Here is a 9,816-nt window from a genome sequence, read left to right on the forward strand (position 1 = left end):
GCCCCACTCCTGTGATAACATCATCAATGCATTCATGAAGGCACAGCCATAGTCATCAGCTAATAGGTATCATTTAGTTTGCCATGTCTAATTGATGGTCCCAGCAGCCTATAGTGTCAAGCTGAGAAGGAGTCTAGAGCTGTGTATATGCTTAGCATAAAAGAGTTCTATGATCCGTTAGAATGTGTGCAGTGGGCAAGGAAAGGGAGACCTATGTTATGATTGCCAATCATTTGTCATCCTCAGGATAGTATGCAGTCATCCTCATTTTGCATTTGAGGAAACTGAGTCCTTGGAGGAGGATACCCTCAACCAGTTTCAGGTCCTTCTGCCTCCTGGTCTGTCTGAGCTCAGCTCTCTGGACTCCTGTTGTATAATGAGAATAAAATATCATCTTACAGGCAACTCACACATACTGGATCCGTCTGCAGATAGTACTCACGTTTTTTTTTTTTCTTTTCTGATTATTATTTTTTTAAAAAACTATTTAGCATATTTTGCATGTTGTATTTCTTGTAGTTTAGATATTCAAGTCCCCCAAGGCTCATACATTGAAGGCTTGGCCCCCAGCTGGTGGTGCTATTGGAATGTGGTGGAAATGAGCAGGTCACTTGTTGGGGGTGTCCTACGGAGGTGTATCTGGTGCTGGTTTTGCAGGCATGCAGAATGCAGGAGTTGTAAGGTCATGGAGGCTCCCACTGAGATATCAAAGGAAAGTCCGGGAGGCCAGACAATGTGTGGTGTAGCCAGAGTCCCTGCAACAGCCTCCGAGAGTGATGTGTGAAGCTATGAGAGGGAAGTGGCAGCCTGCAATGGAGACCGGAGGAAGTTAGAGATTCCAGAAACATGGAGCATCTGCTAAGGAAAGCTGTGGGTAGTGAGCAGAATCAGCCCAAGAAAAAGGCCATCCATTCACACTGCAGACTGCAAGGCTACAGGGGTGGGGCTGCCCAAGTCCTTTGGAGATCCCCTCTAGCCACCAAGTGCACTGAACGCTGGACTCAAAGCTGCAGGATTTCATGTTTGCCCTGCTGGGTTAGGGTCTTGCTCTGATCCCATCCCTCATTTATTCCATTACTCCCTTTTGGAATGGGAATGTTTACCCTCTGCCTCCATCACCTTTATATGATGGAAATATGTAACTTGCTTTTGATTCTTATAGGTGCTCACAGTTAAGAATTTGCCTTGAGTCTCAGAGGAGACTTTGAAATTGAACTTTTGAACAACGCTGTCATTGTTAAGACTGTGAGGTCTCCAGGAGACAGACTAAATGTGTTTTGCACTGTGAGATGGAAAGGAGCCTGTGCGGGTCAGGAGCATATAATGTTACAGTTTAGATCTGGACTATCCCCTGAAGTTTCATGAGCTGAAGTCTTGGTTCCCAGCGGGTGGTTCTAGTGGGAGGTGGTGGAAATTGGAGGTGGGGCCAAGTTGAAGAAAGTAGGTCGCTGGGGTCACTTGAAGGGAATATCTTTTATACCCCTGTCTTCTGTGTTCCTGTTTACCATGATCTGCCACACCCTTCCTCCATGATATACTGCGTCACCTTAGGTCCCCAAACAATGTGGGCAGCCAACTTGGGCTGAAAGCTTTGAAATCATGAACCTGAACAAAACTTTTTCTCCTTTTAAATTGTTTATGTTGCATATATTGTGACAGCAGCTGAAAGCTGGCTGATATGTACTTGTACATTATAAAGTAATAAAGTGAAGATCTTAGAACCTCCCAGTCAATTCCAGAATAGAACATTCCCAGTAATTTGTATCTTCTCCTACCCCAGGGGTTACCACTGTTCGAAATTTTTTGTTTGTCATTTTTCTTTTGCTGATAGATTTCCTATAAATGTCTAATGGTACCTTATTTGGTTTGCTGTTGAACTATAAAATTGGTATGTAGACTTCTGAGATTTGTAACTTTTACTCCTCAGTTTACTGTTTCTAATCTTCATTCCCGGCCTTGTATAGAGTTTGTGGGGAAAATGAATGATGGAACTATTCCACTGTTTATTTTTGGATAACAGAATCATTTTTGGCCTTTTTCTCTGTTGTTGGCAATGCTGCAGTTATAGTTCCCATAGGTGCCTTGTCTATTGCATGAGGATGAACTTCAGGACCAAAACATGTGAATTGTCGAGTTACAAGAAAATGCCAAAGTGATTTTCAAATGTGCTGCCCCCATCTGTACTCCCACCAACAGCACTTCTGTGCCCTACTTGATCTACATCCTCTCAAGCCCTTGGGCCTATCAGGTTTTGTGATTTTGATCAGTCTAGTGAGACAAATGATCTCTCATTGAAATCTTAATTTGTAATTTTCTTCCTAATAGGGACATTGAGCATCCTTTTCTGTGTTTATTTGCTGTGCATGTTTCCTGTATAAGCCTTTTGGCTTCTTGTTTCTAGGAATTCCTTATGTATACTGGCTACTAATCATTTGCTGGCCATGCATATTCCAGATGTCTTTTGCAGTTTTGGTCTGTTTTTCACGTTCCTTATGAGGCCTTCAGTAGCAATCCTTAGTTTTACTACAGTCAAATCTATTCATGTCTTTATGCTTGGAAAACTATGAAAAGACATGATCTCATGTTTCCTTCTTAAATGCTTTAAAATTCTCCCATTCACCTGTAGATCCTTAATGTGTCTGAAATTGGTTTGGGAGTGGGAGATGAGATCCGAATCTGCCTACGTTTTCCAATGTGGATACCCTGGTGTCCCCATGCCGTTTTCAACATGGGTCTCCTTTCTTCAGGCACATGTTGAGATGCCTTTTTAAAAATTCCAAGCCTGAGAACCTCAGACCTCTGATCATCTGTGGTCATCTTCAGTCGGCCCTCCTTGCTCTGTATCCTCCCCTTCCCCGTCTCTTGCCATTGCAGTTTCTGGTGCAAATCCTGCAGGAGACCTCTGTGGCACTCCCTGAATGTTCCTGTGGAGACGAGAAAATGCGAGTGCAAGGAGAATCTGAGTCTGTGTGGACCAGCTGAGGAGACCTCACAGCGCAGAGCTCAGTCCTGGATGGGGAGGACCCTGGGAGTCCCTGATGACAGGACTGGGCGTTTCCCTGGTGTCCATGTGTTTGGTGCAGGGACTGTGCACAGGAGGGCTGGTGGGTTGGGACCTGGCTCCCTGGGGCTGGCATCCCCTAGTTGCTTTCCATCTTTCTCTGTGGCTCTGCTGGGCTGACAGGGAGGTCTTTCTGGACTGTTTCTCCCAAAGACCTGAGAGGCACTTGCTAGGACTACTTCTTGCCCCCTGCCCTCTTCCTCCTGCGTGTAATTTACACCTCTCTTCCTCCCCACAGCTCATGGCCTGGTCATGAGATGTGAACTCTGGGGATAGTGCCCCGTCACCGGGATCTATAGCAGAGAGAGCACTCTCCTTACAAGGAAACTTCCAGCCCTCCCATGGGGGAGGTGGAGCGGTGGCCTCTGATCATTTTCCTCTTCTGGTCTCCCCATCCCTTGACTCAGATCTTTCACTGATGTTACAGGTCTGAAAAGGGGTGGCTGAACCTCACCTCTCTGATCAAGAGTCATCAGCAGGCACTGGCCCCAGCCCTCTGGGATGTCTGCCTCCGTCCTTATCCAGCCAGGTCGGGTGCCAGTGTGCATCCCTGACCCCCACCCACAGGCTCAGTGAGGCCCCAGTTATAGGACAGTCTTTCTCAGGAAAAGGCTGACAAACACCTTAGACCATTACTGGGACTCATGCTCTCAACCTGTGATGATAACATTGAGGACAATCAATCTCCTTACTGTGCATTCATGATGTGCCTGTCATGGCTCTCAGCACTCCCTAGGGTCCCTGTAAGGCAGACTTCGTCCTTATGGCCATGTTCTGGGTAAGAAAGCTGAGGCTCAGAGAGGCTTGGAGCCAGGCTCTGTGGCTGCAGACTCCATGGTCCTCCCATGACACAACATGGCCCCTTCTGACTCCCGTCAGCTCCCAGCTCTGCCTTCTGGGACTGTTGCGTGAGACAGTTCTTATGGGGCTGATCCCTCTCAAATTGAAGAAGAGTTTTGTCACTGAGCCCTGGTTCATGTGGCTGCAGCTCAGATGAGGGAAGCCCAGAAGAATCCTAGAGTTCTTTGGGCCTGGGGACACCCTCCCTCCCCGACAATCCCCCACTAGCTGGTGGCCAGGAGAGAAATGAGTTCCCCCAGCAAGTAGAGGTGAGCTGTCTCCTTGCCTTTCTTCTCTCCACCTTTACACCTCCACATTTGAAAACAGCCTTTTATCCACTCCCAGGTCATCTGTCAGAGGCTGTTGTCAGAGGACCTGGCCTCCTCAGACTGACAGTCTCCAAGGGCCCAAGATGGGGAGGGCCAAGAGCACTCATTCAGCAAATCTCTCCCAGCTCCTCCTGTGTACGGTAGTGGATGTGTGTGCTGGGGATTCCTCGGGGCCAGACAGACCTCACCGAGATCTTCCAACAGCTTGTGCTGAGTGCTGCGTCAGCTATGCTAAGTTCTCTAAAAGAAAGAAAGGGAAGGAGGGTGTAGAGAATTCTGGAACCATTTGATAAGGGGTAACCTGCTCTGGCCACTTGATGAGGCAAGATTAAAGCACAGGCATGAAGGAAAAGAGGGAGAGAGGTGTGGAGCTACCAGAAGAGAACATTCTAAACTAAGAGAGGTACATGTGCAAAGGCCCTGAGGCAGGGTTGTGCTTCATGGGTTGGCAGCTTGTGTGCAGTGACAGTGGGAGACAATGAAGCTAAGAGAGAAGGAGCCCTGGAATTTGTGTGCACTCGAGGTGAATTTGGATTTCATCCAAGTGTCAGGGAGCTACTAGAGGGCTTTGAGTAGGACCAGGGAGCAAGGGAAGAGCTCAGAGGGCTCTGGCACAGATTCTGTCAGGGGGCCTTTACCTTGGTGGCAACTGTGTGGCCTGAGGACTGGAGTCCAACCTGCAGGAAAGAATCCTGGTGATGGCCAGCATGAAGGCCAATAGAGAAGAGCCGGGAGTGCCTTTCTGCAGACAATTTCAGTTCATAAATCCCGCAACCTGGGAAGCTCATCACTGCCTTGGACATTCCATACCAGCAGGAAGTCAGCTTCCTGCTCCCCCCAGCTGTCTCTACTAGGGACACTCTCTGAATCCAGGTCTGGGAGACAGCCTGGATCATCCAGAGGCAGTGGCAGGACTCCTAACTAGCCTGTCTGGCTCGCTAGCGTTTTCTCCACGGCTGCTGTCCCTCTGGTCAGACAGGTGCGAATAGGGCCAACTGGCCACACAAACAGTGTTGCCCCTGCACTTCAAGTTCACCTGGGCCATGCCAATATTGGCGTTAGATTTTAATAAACTATTGCAAGAAAAACATTACACGGTTTCTTATCTTCAAAGCTCCAACCCCCTCCTCACTTCCTGTAGACATACAGCAGGAAGGCGAGTGGTGCATTCTGGGGATAGGGAGGAGGTGCAGGTGGAGAGGGGCCCTGCTTATAACATGGGATCAAGTTCAGCATCCCCAGGGTTCCTAAAACATCCTGGGGGGGAGGGAACATTTAGTGTTTAAAACTAGGCTTCAAAGGGAGTGGGACACCTGAAACATAGAGGAGGAAAATAAAAAAAGAACTCATGGGACAAGGATCAGATGCCCGACACTGGGCATCAGGCAGTGAAAATCAGGGATTCCTGGAAGCTCATTGCTCAATGGGCAGTGAGCACAGTGACGTCTACCATCTCCCAGCATCTGCTTTCACCATCTTCCAGCATCTGCCTTCAGGGATCGTGCAGGCTGCGGCCTGGGGAGGAGGAAGTCAGGCTGAACCCTGAGAACATGCTGAGTCGAGGGACTGAGGCTCAGCGTCTGGAAAGACTGAGGGACCTTGACACAGGTACCAGAGCCAACTGCACTGCAGAGAGAGGATTCAGGAACCTGTGCGAGATCCCTCGTGATGGTTCAGCTGAGTACTGACCAGCAAGTGTGTGTGTGTGTGTGTGTAAGCTGTCAGAGGCCAGGGAATCTTTTGGATCAAACATCCAAAAGCAATTAGAGATCACACCATGCCTGAAAAGCACCAATGGAGAGGAAAAGTGCCTATTTTCCCCAGCCAGCCTGGAAAACCTCATGATGTGTAGGATATTGGTAAAGTATTCTGAAAGTCTTGGCCCCAGCAATAGAAGATGATCAGCCCTAAACTGAGCATGCTTGGATCCCACGTACCAATTTTTAAAAGCACGACCCTAGAGGATCAGACTGTTTCCATGTGATCGAAATCAGACAAAGCTCCAGAGGACTTAGAGGAATACAAAAATACTGATCAAGGTCAAGTGTCTGCCAGTCAGTGGAAAGTTTTCAGGCACAGAAAGAAGCACTGTCTTCATGACTGTCTAGTAGGTAAAGGTTTCTTACACCAACACAAAAGGCACAAAAAAGAACAAAAATTTGGTATAAATATATATATATTTTTTATTTCGCAGTGCTGGAGATCAAACCCTTGTGCGTGCTAGATAAGTGTTCTATCACTGATCTACATCCCCTGCTCAAGAACTGGTAAATTGGACTTCACCAAAATTGAACTGCCCTGCCTGATTTAAACTTGTAACCACAATAATTAAGATGCCATAGGAGTGGGCTGGGATCGTGGCTCAGCGGCACAGCGCTTGCCTTGCATGCGTGAGGCCCTGGGTTCGATCCTCAGCACCACATAAAAAAAAATAAATAAATAGTAGTCTTATTAAGGAAGTTGCAACCTAATCCTGAATTGGCGTGAACATGCTTTATATACAGAGATGTGAAAAATTGTGCTCTATATGTGTAATAAGAATTGTAATGCATTCCACTGCTGTCATGTATTTAAAAAAAATAAAATCAATGAAAGATAAAAAAAGAAAAACAACAGTTTGTAGTTGTCCATCTACAACTAAAAAAAATATTTTAAAAAGATACCATAGTAATGGTCAAGGTAAAAGTGGACCAATGAAAGAGAATAGTGACCTGCGGGCAAAGAGACCCACACACATAGACTTGACTTTATGTTTCTTTGTATCACATTATAACACACTGACTGACAGTCAGAAGGGAAATAGAAAAATGTTTGATCAATCACTCTGGGATACTTGCTAATTCAAGAGCAATAAAATTGGATGTTTTGTACAAAAAAAAATGCTGTGGATTAAAGATAGTATGAAGTGCAACACAAAATTGCTTAGAGTATATCTTAACTACCTTGGAGCACAGAGGTATTCTCAAACTAAATTCAGAAAAAAAAATCAACCATAGAGAAAAAGATCCATAATTTTGGCTACACTAAAATTGACTTTAGCTCATCAAAAGACACCAGAATAAAAGTGAAAAGATAGGACTTAGAGTGGTAGAAGCTATTTGCAACTCACATCTTGTGATCAGTGTCTAAGAACATATTAAAAACTTTTACAAATTATAAGAAAATGGCAAACCACCCAGCTAAAAATGACAAAGGGCCCAAACAGGAAATTGATAGAGAAGAGAACTTATAAAAAGCTGCCTCACCTCACAAGTAATAAGGGAAATGCATAAAACAATACTGTGATACTGTTTGTCACCTATTGGATTGGCAAAAACTATAGCACTTGATACCCATTGGTGAGGGGCAGGGGCCAAGTTCTCAGCTGGTGAAAGTGTGATTTGGTACTACCACTTTGGAGAAGAATTTGGCATTCTAATAAAGTTGAGGATGTCATACCATTCAACTCAGAATCTAGGTATGAATACAGAAGGATTTCTCATGCATGTATACATCACAGAGACATGTACAAGAATGTTTATTGCAATACCACCAATAATGCCACCAAATTGGAAATGCAGTGTTGGTCAATGAATTGATGAATAAATTTTAAAAATATGCATTTGATGAGTATGTCAGGCAGTGACTATGAAAGAACTGGATAGTCTATCTCAGAATAAATGTGTTTTCATGGTTGTAATGATGCTTTATCATTTTCAACTGGAATGTAAGGAACAAACCTGATTTTAATTTTTTTTAAAAGCAGGAAAAATAGAAAGCTCTAGGTATTGCCAAAGAAAAAGCATTTTGTAGATGAAGATTTTTTTTTCTTATTAAGATATGAACCTTGAACTTACTTTGTTTTTCTATATGCAGTAAAAAATTATCTTCAATTCCATTGGAAAGATCCATTGTTTGATGGTTGGGATTTGAACTTGGGAGTGTGTGGCTCCAAAGTCCTAACTGCATGGTGCACACCTCTCATCTGGCCTTCCCTTCCAACCGTTACTTGCCAATCTGAGCCACTCTGTTCCATTTATACCTGATAACTTTCCCATGCAGTTTTGCTTCTTCCTGGAAGTCCTTTCTTCTCTTCTCTAACTGGTCGAATCTCTCATATTTGTGACTCAGCTTCGTCATCACCTGCGGTGGCTGTCCTTCCCTGATCCATGATCCATTCAGTTTTGTGCATTGACCCTGCTCTGAGTTAGGGTCCTATGAAGTTTTTCTTGCAATGTGTGTGTGGAAGTGGGGCAGAAGTTTGGGGAGGTTAATTGCTGATGTTACACTGGGAGAATCCTTGCTTTGTAGAATTTGGAAATCCATTTTTAGCTTGAACCTCAGTAAGGAATTGGTTTTTCCTTCCAAGGGGAGCAAAATAAGCCCATTGATCCAGGAATAGTCACCAGGAGAGAATTGACTGAAGTAGTAAGATTCAAGACAGTTTCCAAGTTAAAGGGAGTTGCAGGGCCAAAGAACATCATCTGGGTTGACAAATAGAATAGGAGCTGTGGAAAAAGCTAGACCTAAAGTGAACTTGAAGCCTTTGCAAACATAAATGCCTAAAGGGCTTTGAGGGGCAGGGGCAGGAGATGCAGCACGGGCGGGACCAGGTTCGATCCTCAGCACCACATAAGACTAGAGGCATTGTGTTGTGTCCATCTACACCCCGCCTGCCTGCCTGCCCGCCTGCCCCTTCTTCTCCTCCTCCCAGATCCACAGAGCTGGAGCCGGAGATGCTGCTACGGGCATTTTGGCTTCTGGAGTTACAGTGAATGATGAAGTCATCAAAGTTTTTAATGATATGAAAGTAAGGAAATCTTTTGATCTTCTACACAAGAGGAGATCAAAAAAAGAAAGAAAGCAGTTCTCTTCCGTTTAAGCGAAGACAAAAGACAAATAATTGTAGAGGAAGCAAAGCAGATCTTGGTGGGTGACATTGGTGATACTGTAGAGGACCCCTACACATCTTTTGTGAAGTTGCTACCTCTGCATGGTTGCCGATATGCTTTGTATGATGCCACATACGAAACAAAAGAGTCTAAGAAAGAAGACCTAGTATTTATATTCTGGGCTCCTGAAAGTACACCCTTAAAAAGCAAGATGATTTATGCTAGCTCTAAAGATGCCATTAAAAAGAAATTTACAGGTATTAAATATGAGTGGCAAGTAAATGGCTTAGATGATATTAAGGACCCATCAACACTTGGAGAGAAATTGGGAAGCAATGTAGTAGTTTCACTTGAAGGAAAACCATTATAAAATGACCATCAAGTGGCATCTGGATCTTTAGGGGGTTTCATTTCTCCAGCTCAGTCCATTGGAATAGCATTACGTGTTTTTTCATATCCCCCCCCCCTTTCCTCTGGGTCCTTCCAACACAGTGAATGAAGGAGATATCGTTCATTTAAGCAGCCTGTCAGTGATTGCCATTAGATTCTTCAATATGGTTACTTTTATGTAGAAGGAATACCTGCCTGTCTTTATTTTAGCCAAAACAACTGGTTATATGCCTCCTTTGCAGCAAGCACTACAATGAATGTGATTATCAATGTGAATAGTCTAGAATACTGCAAAGGATAAGCAGATTGAATGCCTTGAAAGTAT

The 9,816-nt window shown here is 44.7% G+C and overlaps 1 pseudogene; it reads left to right on the plus strand.

Annotated features, from left to right (window-relative positions):
* Positions 1-3,824: 3,824 nt before the first annotated feature.
* LOC113195669 (cofilin-2 pseudogene) lies at positions 3,825-9,471 on the plus strand (annotated as a pseudogene).
* Positions 9,472-9,816: the final 345 nt, after the last annotated feature.

Source organism: Urocitellus parryii, chromosome 11 (assembly GCF_045843805.1).
Source record: "Urocitellus parryii isolate mUroPar1 chromosome 11, mUroPar1.hap1, whole genome shotgun sequence".
Classification (NCBI taxonomy): domain Eukaryota; kingdom Metazoa; phylum Chordata; class Mammalia; order Rodentia; family Sciuridae; genus Urocitellus; species Urocitellus parryii.